Source organism: Anopheles marshallii, chromosome 2, assembly GCF_943734725.1.
Source record: "Anopheles marshallii chromosome 2, idAnoMarsDA_429_01, whole genome shotgun sequence".
In the NCBI taxonomy this organism is placed as follows: Eukaryota; Metazoa; Arthropoda; class Insecta; order Diptera; family Culicidae; genus Anopheles; species Anopheles marshallii.
Window position 1 is genome coordinate 51,066,240 of NC_071326.1, and position 10,719 is coordinate 51,076,958.

Consider the following 10,719-nt stretch of genomic DNA (forward strand, 5'->3'; position numbering starts at 1 on the left):
GAAATCAGCATTTAATCTTTACTCCCTTGGGTTCGGGTCGTGTGACCATAAAACCCGGAAATGGAATTGCGAAACTCAGTCACGAGGCATGAGGATAGGACATGAAATCGAGCACGCCTTTTTGCCAGTAAGGAAGGAGTAGGAAAAGAAAAGCTACCGGAAAGAATGAGGACGTTATACTGTCTTTACATATCGGTCCACCTCCAAGGAATCAGTTGGTCTTGTTGAGTAAGCACAATGTGAACACAGTTTGCAGTTGAACGGAAGAGTTTCATAATTTAAGACCAGACTATATCGAGATCGGGAACATAGCATACGTGCTCCGAGCAGTTTTTGTGTGTGTTTTAGAGATGTGATAAGCGTTGCTTCAGCAGGCCAGGGTGTGAAATAAGGAGCAAGATATTCCGACGGTTTTGCCATCCTGATGTCGATTTCACTATCTGAAGACTGAAAACACCGTCCCAAAAGAGGGCAGGACCCATATCCTTAAATGCATCCAAAATGTGTATCACCCTCCATCTATACGTTGCTTTCATTGAATCTATAGAAAAAAGTGGAAATGCTGTCGTTTTTGTTGTTGTCTGGGTAAAGTGCTGCGGCGATCGAATCACCAAATAACATCTACAAGCTGTTCATTCACCCAACGGATAGGGTGTTGGTTTTGATGGGAAATCAAACACGAATTAGATTTTAGATAACAGTAACGCTTCAACGCCCGGCGAATGGTAGTATCTAGCATGAATGGAAAATAGTAAAAACGTAAACGCTGTCCATTTGAGGGCGACTCCTCCCAGACATCGCTGAGACAAACGAAATGTAAGGCATTTGCTCATGTTGGACCCTGGAATGGAATGAGCGTTTTTAGAGATAATTGTTGGCTGATAGTAGTAACCATATTGAATGATTTCTTCAGGACTGGCATTTCGAAGTACTGGCAATATCGAAAATCGTAAAGATTAAGTATTATTGATACTGGGGTTGTGGCACTATGAATTGGTCATATTGCGCAGCAATGATTTTCGTGTAGTTAAATTCAATTTTCTAAAGAACTGCCCGGAATAGCACAGATAATTGTTTTTGTATTGTTTTAGGTGCCTTAATCGGCTTGAAACTCCATGAATTAGAGCCCACTGCAGAAGATTTTAAGTGTTGGTTTGATGTATGTAGGAAAAATAAAAAGGATCTTGTTGCTAAAGCAACTTTTGACATCCGTACCTGGCCACTACGAAGGACGACCCAGTCGCCTCGATCCGACGAGACGGCGAACATTCACTTGGATCAGGTGGATCGGATAAGCTTCGCGTACCGAAAACGAGGTATCGCTGAAAAGTCTATCAGAATAGTGGGTAGAAGAATAGAAAAGGGTAGAATAGAGTGTAAACCGAACCAAGGTGTCGTTTTTCTCTTCTTAACTGATCCTCGGCATTATGAAACTCGATCCTCGTGGTTGCGAAACAACAGATCAGTTTCAATGATGTTTTCCAATATTAAGTGTTTCCCAATATTATTAATTATTCACATTGTCTTTATGTACGTAGTGCCAAATGACCTACGTAGTCATATGTCTTTGAAGTACGTATAATTCTTTATAATGTTAATTTGTTTCAAGGTTTTATTTCCATTCTCATCATAATCCTATCGAATTGATCGCTACATACACTCAAGTATCCCTCAAGCATATACTATCAGTTGTTTAAAACTGAACTCTCAATCATTTTAAAATATACTTCACTGTTCCATATGCAATCCATGAGTATAATTCTCACCATTAGACGTACTTAAGAACTCGTATGAAACATTGAGTAACGGTGAGTTTAATAATCCATTTCCAACGGTATCGAGAATCGCACTGCTTACTGAGGCAACACGACCCATGCAGTCGATGGCGTAGTTTGCTTCATTTTGTTCGTGGGCCCTTCCGAACCGTTCGTCACGCCATCTGGCTAGCTATTAGTATCGAGTAAGACTTACGTAGCAGGGTAAAGAGTGGGAAAAGGGAATCAAGAAAAAAAGGTACTAACCGTGTGGGAAAGAGGTTCGGTAACGATCATAGTGCAACTTTCCGGCTTGCTGGCCGGAAGAATGCATCTCAAGGGCGTTGTGCATGTTTCGTCAAGGCACGCTAGAACTGGGGCCACCCGGAAGGAAGCAAGCTTTGGTTCTTATCCAAGGTTTTCATCGGTTGCAGTAGAAGTAAATGAAGTCGAAATTTCACCTCTGTGTCTGGTTTCGTGATACACGAACTGTGCTACTGCGTACTACTACATGCACCCCGGAGCTATCAACATCCGGGACGAATTAACTTCGTTTGAAGCAAACGTACAAAAACTCATCCACAGTCAGTTTTTATGCAGGAGCAAAGTAACTGACCTTTCCTCTCAGCGCGAGGCGCACGTACTTAAGTGGAAAGCATATGTAAATCTGTATCGTTAGCCACACATTTCCGTCCTGGACACGTAAGTGTGGATGAAGCAGTTTTTTGTGGTAAAATTTTAACGAATGTGCCTTCTGAAGTGTTCTCAAATTTACGAATGATTAATTGAATTTATGCAAGCAGTGCTTGAAGTGCATGTTCGAGGCTGCAAGGTTGAAACTGGAGCCATAACAAAACGCCCTGGTTTATGCTTATATGGACGATTAAGATTTCATAAATCATATCAAATCGCACCTTTTAACCGAGCTTGAGCAGCACCAAGAATCGAGTAAGTTGTAGTCATGAAAAAGGTATTTTGTTCGCACACTATACGGAGAACTGGTTGGTAAAGGTTGTCGACGTAGCATGAAGGAATATTTAATTACGGACGTTTTAACATAGTGTCAAGGAACGAACACTAGTTTGTTTGGTGATGCAGAACGAGTGGCCAAAGACTGGGACCGTTAAAAATCCACTGCAACATTAATGAACCATATATAATATGGAAGAAATGCGTTTTTAAGTACTTTTAGCACGTAGTGGTTCAGATTGTGTTGCATGATGCTTTACAGACTTTCTATAATTTTGAAAAAAAAAATCATATTTGAAGTCTTCCAGCGTAGTCAAATGCGGAACTTAATTTCAAATCGACCGTAGGTAATGTGTTCGAAGTAAAGCCAATGGTGTGTAAAATGATGCTACTGCTTGCACGCTCATGCACAGTCCAACAAACTGTACATAAACAATTTAGCATGCAAGCAAACTTCGTATATTCACCCATTACAGATCAAAAATATCTTTGATAGATGCAACTTTACCAGATTCCATTTTCGATTGCTTGGTGCATCTTGCGAATCGGACAAATAATGAAGGCCAAGTCAAAATCAGCTTCCGCATCGGTTCCGCTTCCCGTTTTGATTACTATTCTCGGGCAGTAGCGCGTATTCTTGTGGCGGAAGTAGACGGAACGACTGCTGCTTATCTCATCTACTGATCGAGCTATCGGAGATTTTAAGATGTTTCGCTTTTCCGCTTCCCTTCCGATCGAATCGCTCGGAAAAAGTTAGTGGCAATTTATGCTCACAATCGCACCGGTCTACCATTATCATTTAATTAGATTTTTCAACACAGTAGCGGCAACGTTTGGCATTTCCTCGTTTCGTTCTACCGATGAGGTTCACCTTCAATGACACGTACGCGGAGCTACCAAGGTATATTTTGCTTCGTGTGGCTTGCTGTCCCGTGCCCGAGATAAGATGTTTTATCAACGGCATCGGAATGACAAAAAATTGATCATAATGATCGTAATGTCGCCCTTGATGTTCTTTAAGTGATCTCCACGGCTAATCGCGACTGGGCGTAAAATAAACTAATTAGGCGTACATTTCTGTGTTCCTTAACGTAGGAAATTTATTAATTAATAAGCTTCTCCGATGGATTCGCACGAGTGCGCGTTTGGGATGGTGTGAATGGACTTTTGTGCGGTAAAAAAGCTCTCGATTAGGTACGTTTTAATGGAACAAAGGGCCAGATGGGCAAATTACCCATGAGAGTCTACATAATTTGAAACACTTGTTGATATGATGAACTTGTTTGCTTTGAGATAGCAACATGATTTTTTTTTTAAATCGCTTATTGATATCTTTATCATTAAATAGTTTATTAAGTTAGATGTAGATGATGAGTTAGAGAAATTATGTTCGCGCGGAGTCATTTGAGTTTTAAAAATCGGATGATGTTTTCAAAATGAACTATTGTATTCAAACTTCAACATACGTAATAGATATTAAAAATATTGTTCATGCAACTCGAATAGATGAAAAATATATCTTAGATCATTAGGGATATTGAAAAGATTCCATGAATGCGTAAAAATGTAGATAAACAATAAAATATTAAATGATGCTCCGTTTCCTTTCTCGGAAAATAATGAAATTATAATTATAATTAAAGAATGAAATTGCTACTTGTAAATAATTTAAGTGTTATGATGAAATCAAATATTATATAATTCAATAATACTACTTGAAACATTTATTTAGTCGCTCGGGAAATCGTGTATATTCTGGTAATACAGGCATACTTCCATATTTCAACTAATTCACTATTGAAGTGATTAATATAATTAATGTGATTTATAGGTTTTTTGGAGAATGTAAGAGCTTTATAATATAATATAATATAATTTCCATAAAAAATCATTTCAACTAATTTAAATCTGTTAACAGGTAGGCATCGTGATTGATCCTCTAATTAGTATATTTATGCAAACCTGCATCGTGGGTGGATGTGATGCAGGTCAAAAGTCAAATCTTTATCAAGAATGCAATTGTTAGTCCGATCGTTGACATACACACTCATTAAGGATGAACAGTTTAAAAGCTACTCTAGTGTTGGTTCCTTGGTTCTTGTTTTTCGATCGCACACATCGCATTTCGTATGCAACCAGCATCGTCCGTTGCAAATAATGGATCCGTAATTCATAATGAATCTCATTAACATACAGAGCGCATACGTTTCACCGGATGCGGAGGGGTAATGGTTTTCGGTTTGGAAGAGCAAAACGAGAGGGGAAGGGGCACGTATTCGCGAGTCATTAGCCGCGGTGGTCATGGTCGCACCAAAAGACCTTAGGTAGTACACGAGAAAAGCCTTCTCGCGTTCATTCCACTGCGATAGCACACAGGGGACTTGCGACCTCAGCACTCCTGCAGGACGAATTCCCGTTTCGTTGAATAATTTAGCCGTCTTTCTGTCGCATAGCAAATGAGCCCCCGATTGCGTTTGCTTTGACATCGGTGCTGGTGGTGGTTGGTGGTGATGTCGTTAGAACGCCAAAGTATACCATCAAGCGCAGAGAACATATCTCGAACAGCTCTCGGAATTGGCTTCATACTGGGACACTAAGTCACCTTTTTTCGTGGCAAAATCCTGTAAATAGCATTTTATTTGAGTTCCCTTGGGAACGAGGGCAATTTCTTTACACGCTTATCGGCTGCGCTGCAGTTCGGGATGTAGATGAAGAAGAAGGCGATGTTCCGCCATGATCTTGTGTGCCGATCGCCTCACCGTGGAGCCGAGAGCTCCCTGGCATATGGAATGTATGCACCATACAAGTTAAAATAAACGTACTTATGCGGGGAATTGCTACTGGCCGCGGTGTATGTGACTGTGTGTAAATATTTGCTAAACTAATTTTAATTCTGATGACTTTAGGAATGGTACAGAGACTGTGTATGTTGATGAGAAAGAGCGCAAGCAAAGGCAAGGCAGAGAGGCAGTTAAAAAGCGATTAAGTTTAGCGATTGTAAGATTTCGCAGCCAGAACGGGCAATAAGGAGGGTGCCCCCCGTTCTATAGCTGAACGTGGCAAAAGGGCAATCATTTTGGCAAGAAGCTACCCTGTGTCCCTGGAGACACGGCCATGTTGAATTTGGCGACCGGAATGCATGAAAGTGGAAAACTAATTTCATTCTCGTTAAGTTTTCGCTTTTCCTGCGACTCATCCCCGTTCAATAGAAGCACTTTTGCATTGCTCGCAGATAGAATCACAGGGTCGAGATTAAGCCATGAGCGGAACAGGGAGGGAGAAAAAATGAAGACATCAAAAACAAAACCACCGAAGCATCGCTCAGAAGTTATCCAACCTACGGGATATACTTCGTTGGAAAAATAATCACATTGGAACGCTAGAATTGGTGTGAGGAGAAATGTTTTTCTTTATTGCTGTTGGACTTTGTGATAACATACTCGTGAAATATCCGTGGATGTCCGTGGAGCTCATTGGATGTTTGTTTCATACTCCGTGTCTTGGAGACTCCATGTCCACTTGTTTCATACGATATACACTATGCGCTGAATGTGGAATATTGGCCATGCCGGCAAGAATCTGCTAGATTGAGTAGCATAGTAGGAGTTTCATAAAGTGATTCATGAACAAAATGAAGAGCCTTCAAGCAGAATGAAATGAATTGTAAAATAATTTCAGTTTAAGTCTTATATATTTTTCTGGAAGCAATCCGGCTACAGGTATCTGACGGGATTTAAAAGACAGCATTGCGACAACAACGATATTGATCAAGCATTTCTTCCATTTCAGCATTTCCCTCTTATAGAGAAAGGAGATTCTGTGAATACCGTAAGATCAAACAGTTGCTCATAACTGGGAGGGAGTTTGAAAAACATCTCATTTATGTTAAAATCTTTATAAACAACTACATCTCAATCATAACTATTTTGCATCACTGTGTTGTTTCTTTGATGTATTTGGTATTATCTATTTTTATCTGTAATAACGTAGACGTGTAACATGAACGTGAACTTGTACCAGTCAAACGATAATAATGAAAATAGCCATGAGTTGAGGTAATAATGTAAATTAATTTATTTTTTCTTATCTGTGATTTGAAAATACTGAAGCCCGCTCATGCATACTATATAGTTTGCTAGTCGCTACAATCATAAATCACGTTCATATTTATTATCAATGATGCTGTTGCCTAGAATGCCCTGCACAAGTTAATGCCTTTTCGGAACGCCTTTATGATACCAACATAAGAATGAAAGAATAATTAGAAAGGTTTATTATCTTCTTTAAAAATAGAAAGACTCTTCGCAGCTGTTGGAGCTTTCCGGCGGAGGATATTATTTACGACAATTTCGCCAACTTGCTAGCTATTACACCTGGATAATTTCAATGTATAGCATCACCGGATTATGGTCTGAGTGTACGTTGGGATAGGGATGGTAAATTACTGCTTTTCGGACAAGATATCTTTGGTGATGTCATCCCGCGTCCACAAATTGATCTCAGGCTGTAAAAGATCATTCTGAAAATCTATCTACACCGACACCTTTTTAAGGGTGGTAAGTTTCTGAAGTGGAAAACTTTTCCCAAACATCCTTCTCATCTTAAGCACCGGTCCCATCTATGCTGGGCATCAAGCGTGATCCATTCGTTATTCGATTCAGTATCATAAGTCGTAGACCGAACTATGCCCTTTCATATTCACCACCACAACCTCCCATGGTTTCTTGCATATTCGTTTCAGCACTAGAGCAATAAATAGGGGCAGCTTTGATGAGCAAAGTTTCGCCAATGAAAAAGCTTCAATGGACGACGTAGGTACCAACACAAGGGACGCCTGATCGAAAAGTATAGACGGTGGCTGGCGCTAGTCGTCTATCATCGTTCTAAGGAATAGAATCAGCAGTACTTTCTTGAGAAGTGCGAGGTAATCACCTACGCAAATAGCATCCCACAGATTTTTGTTATTTTTGTTTTGTGTCGGTTGCTTTTTGCCACCGATCGGGTTCTGTACCTATGTGACTGTCATAATGAATGTAGCGCCGAAGCAGCATAGACGGTGTGGTTTGGGTAATTTCTCGAGATATTTTTCTTAGAGCTTTGATTGCAAGTGATGAAACAAGTACGATAAACAAACCCCCTATTATCGGAATACGTTCCCTGATGGAACTTCTTTTGTTTGACCACCTTAAAGATGGAAAGACACAGATCGCAATGGCGTGAAACTGCTTGAAGAAAGAGATTTCTCCTAATGGACGTTGAGATTTGGTGAGCAGAATAATAAAAGCCCGATTTATATTGGATGGTGTAAAGTACCTTGATTTCGATCAGGTTCGGAAATAAAATCTATCCTTTATAGTGTCGGCGAAAACGATGGAGTTTTAATAGGAAATCGCCGTTAAAGGTTTCATTCGAAGCAAATAGTACCATAGCATGGAAAGGAATATCTTCAGATGGAATGTAAATGAAGCAATGATGTGGAATGAAGAGAACAATGTAATCATTGCTACGCCTTTTGTTATTGTTTCAAAACATATTTTAATGTTTTTGTATTGATATTTATCATGTGCGTTTTCTGATGATGTTCGTTAAAGTCGTTCAAAACTGACCGTTACCTTGTGACCTTCAGTAACCTTCTGGACACCCAGAAAATCTTCCATCGAATTGCTCTCATATAAAATGGGGTTTCAAGGTTTATTATCAAAAATTAAAATCCTTTACCTTAAAATACCTTTAAGTAATAACAAAAATGTGCTTAATGCGTCTTTTGCTTAGATGCTTCGATATAAATCAACCTTTAAAAATAGTTTTAAATTATGAATCGTGAATGAATTCTCTAATAATATCTGATCCTAACCTCAAAGATTACTCTGGAGGCCTTCACAGTCGATTGCAAGCGATACTTGTGGTTTTTCTTCTCTCTAAAAACAATGTTAGTAGCTAAATGATTCCTTGAATATCATTCAAGGAACAACCCGTGGTATTATAAATATTTGATAGCCAAGCCATAGTTTTAGTAGTATACAGACGGAATTTGCCATACATTTTACCAACAAATGGCGTGCTAAAAAAGAATATGATTATTTCCCTATTTTTTTTTCTCGATATTAAATGCTAATATTAAAAACCTATTTGTAGTCATGTATGACCTGAACAGTTGAACTGCTAATGCAATGACATGTTCGATGTAGTTGTTACCCGTGATTGTGCATCAAATCATGTGCCCTCAAACATTCTGTACGGTATAGTTGTAGTGCATCTCGTTTCTCAGTTAAGATCCGAGAACGCGTGACATGTGTTGTGGGAAAACATTGCACGTTTAATGGTTACACCAATCGTTTGTCTATGTCGGTTCGATGGAAGATGGAAAGCGGACCGCTTGTTTCCGTGTTGCAAACGGCCTCACCAGCACCGAACATTTGAAGCACGTTGAGCAAGGCATGTTAACTGTCCAAGCGTTTGGTAGGGAAACCCGATTTTCCCGCCCGATGTTCAGCACCGTATCCGTGGGTCGTTGACGCCAATCTGGTGAGCCGTTGTCTGCTGTCGTGTCGTGTGTCGTGCACGTCATGTAGCCATCTACGTACGTTGGCATGGTGGATCCACTGTTGGAATTAATTAAATGCACATTCTCCCTGCACGCCTGATGGCGCCCATCGCGACACGCTCTGACAAAGATGTATCCGTGCGCAGTTGTGGAAGGGGTCGTAAATTCGATGCGTTTTTGGTCACTGTTGCTTGCACAGTTTGTAGCTTTGTACCAACACTAATGACTGTGTAAACGGTGCCTACGCACCTTTTGTCTTGTACTGCCGAATGAGTAGTTCAGCTTCCAGGTCCTCGCACAAGGAATCGGTCGACTGTGGTTTCACTGTGGAATCTGGTGAATAGGTTGTTCGCTGGTAGTGTGCCACATCCCACTACTACATCATTGGCGTGGCGCTGTTAGGAAAAGCTCGGTCATGATGGTATGGAAAATAGTTACTCCATTCAATCGGGAAGTGCATTGGTTTGCTTGGGTTCTACTTTATTGGTCGGTAATTTATGCACCCAGGAATGAATAGGCACCGATTAATGGGTACTATCTCACCCTCAAAACGGTGTGGTTGAAAATGCAGTCGATTCCACCGTGAGCTTTATACAGGTACAAGGAACGCTTGCATGCTGGCCAGTTTAGTAGGATTGGATCACGTTGATAATGAGATCGGTGTTGGACTATGATAAAAGAGACATTTATCATCGCGGTTATCGTACTGTTTGCATACATTATATATAATCAACAGGCTACTATAATACTGAACAACTGAATTTCGAGGGAGATTTTCCTACATCAATGTGGAAATTTGCAATTATCATGCACATTTAATGAAGTGATAATTCATTGACGGGTTACAGTGTTATTTTCTATAACTTGTCTTTTGGAATTGCACTCAGGAAGGAACAACAAATGGAATTAGCTCTCCAATTAGAGTTATTGAATATCGTATGAGCTCTAATTTATTTTAGTTTAAGCCAATACCCATCGGTCAATTAAGGCTACCAGTTCCACCAATATTATTTGGATGTTGCGATAAAGGATTGCGGACATAAATCAAACAGCAGCACGACTTTCTTTCCGACGGCGGCCCATTTTGTTTATCCCAACAATAAGCTAACGATTATGTTAATATATAGCTAACGATTATATTAATTTTATGCAGTAGACTGCCCTTAGATAAATTAAACCCGATAATTTGATCAGTTTATGTGAGAGTGCATGTGCATGTTATGATTTTGTTCCATCATATCAATCTTTGGGATGGATTAAAAAATCAATAACACATCTGTGAACGAATACTTCACCCGATGCCATTGATAACTGTGCTAAAAATAATTACGATTAAACCAGTGTACATGCATCACGCGGCAATTAAGAAGCCCACAAGCACTACTCCATCCGGGGCTAACGATGCAGTTGCAGATGAGGCGCTACATTTATTGATACAGACATGTACACACA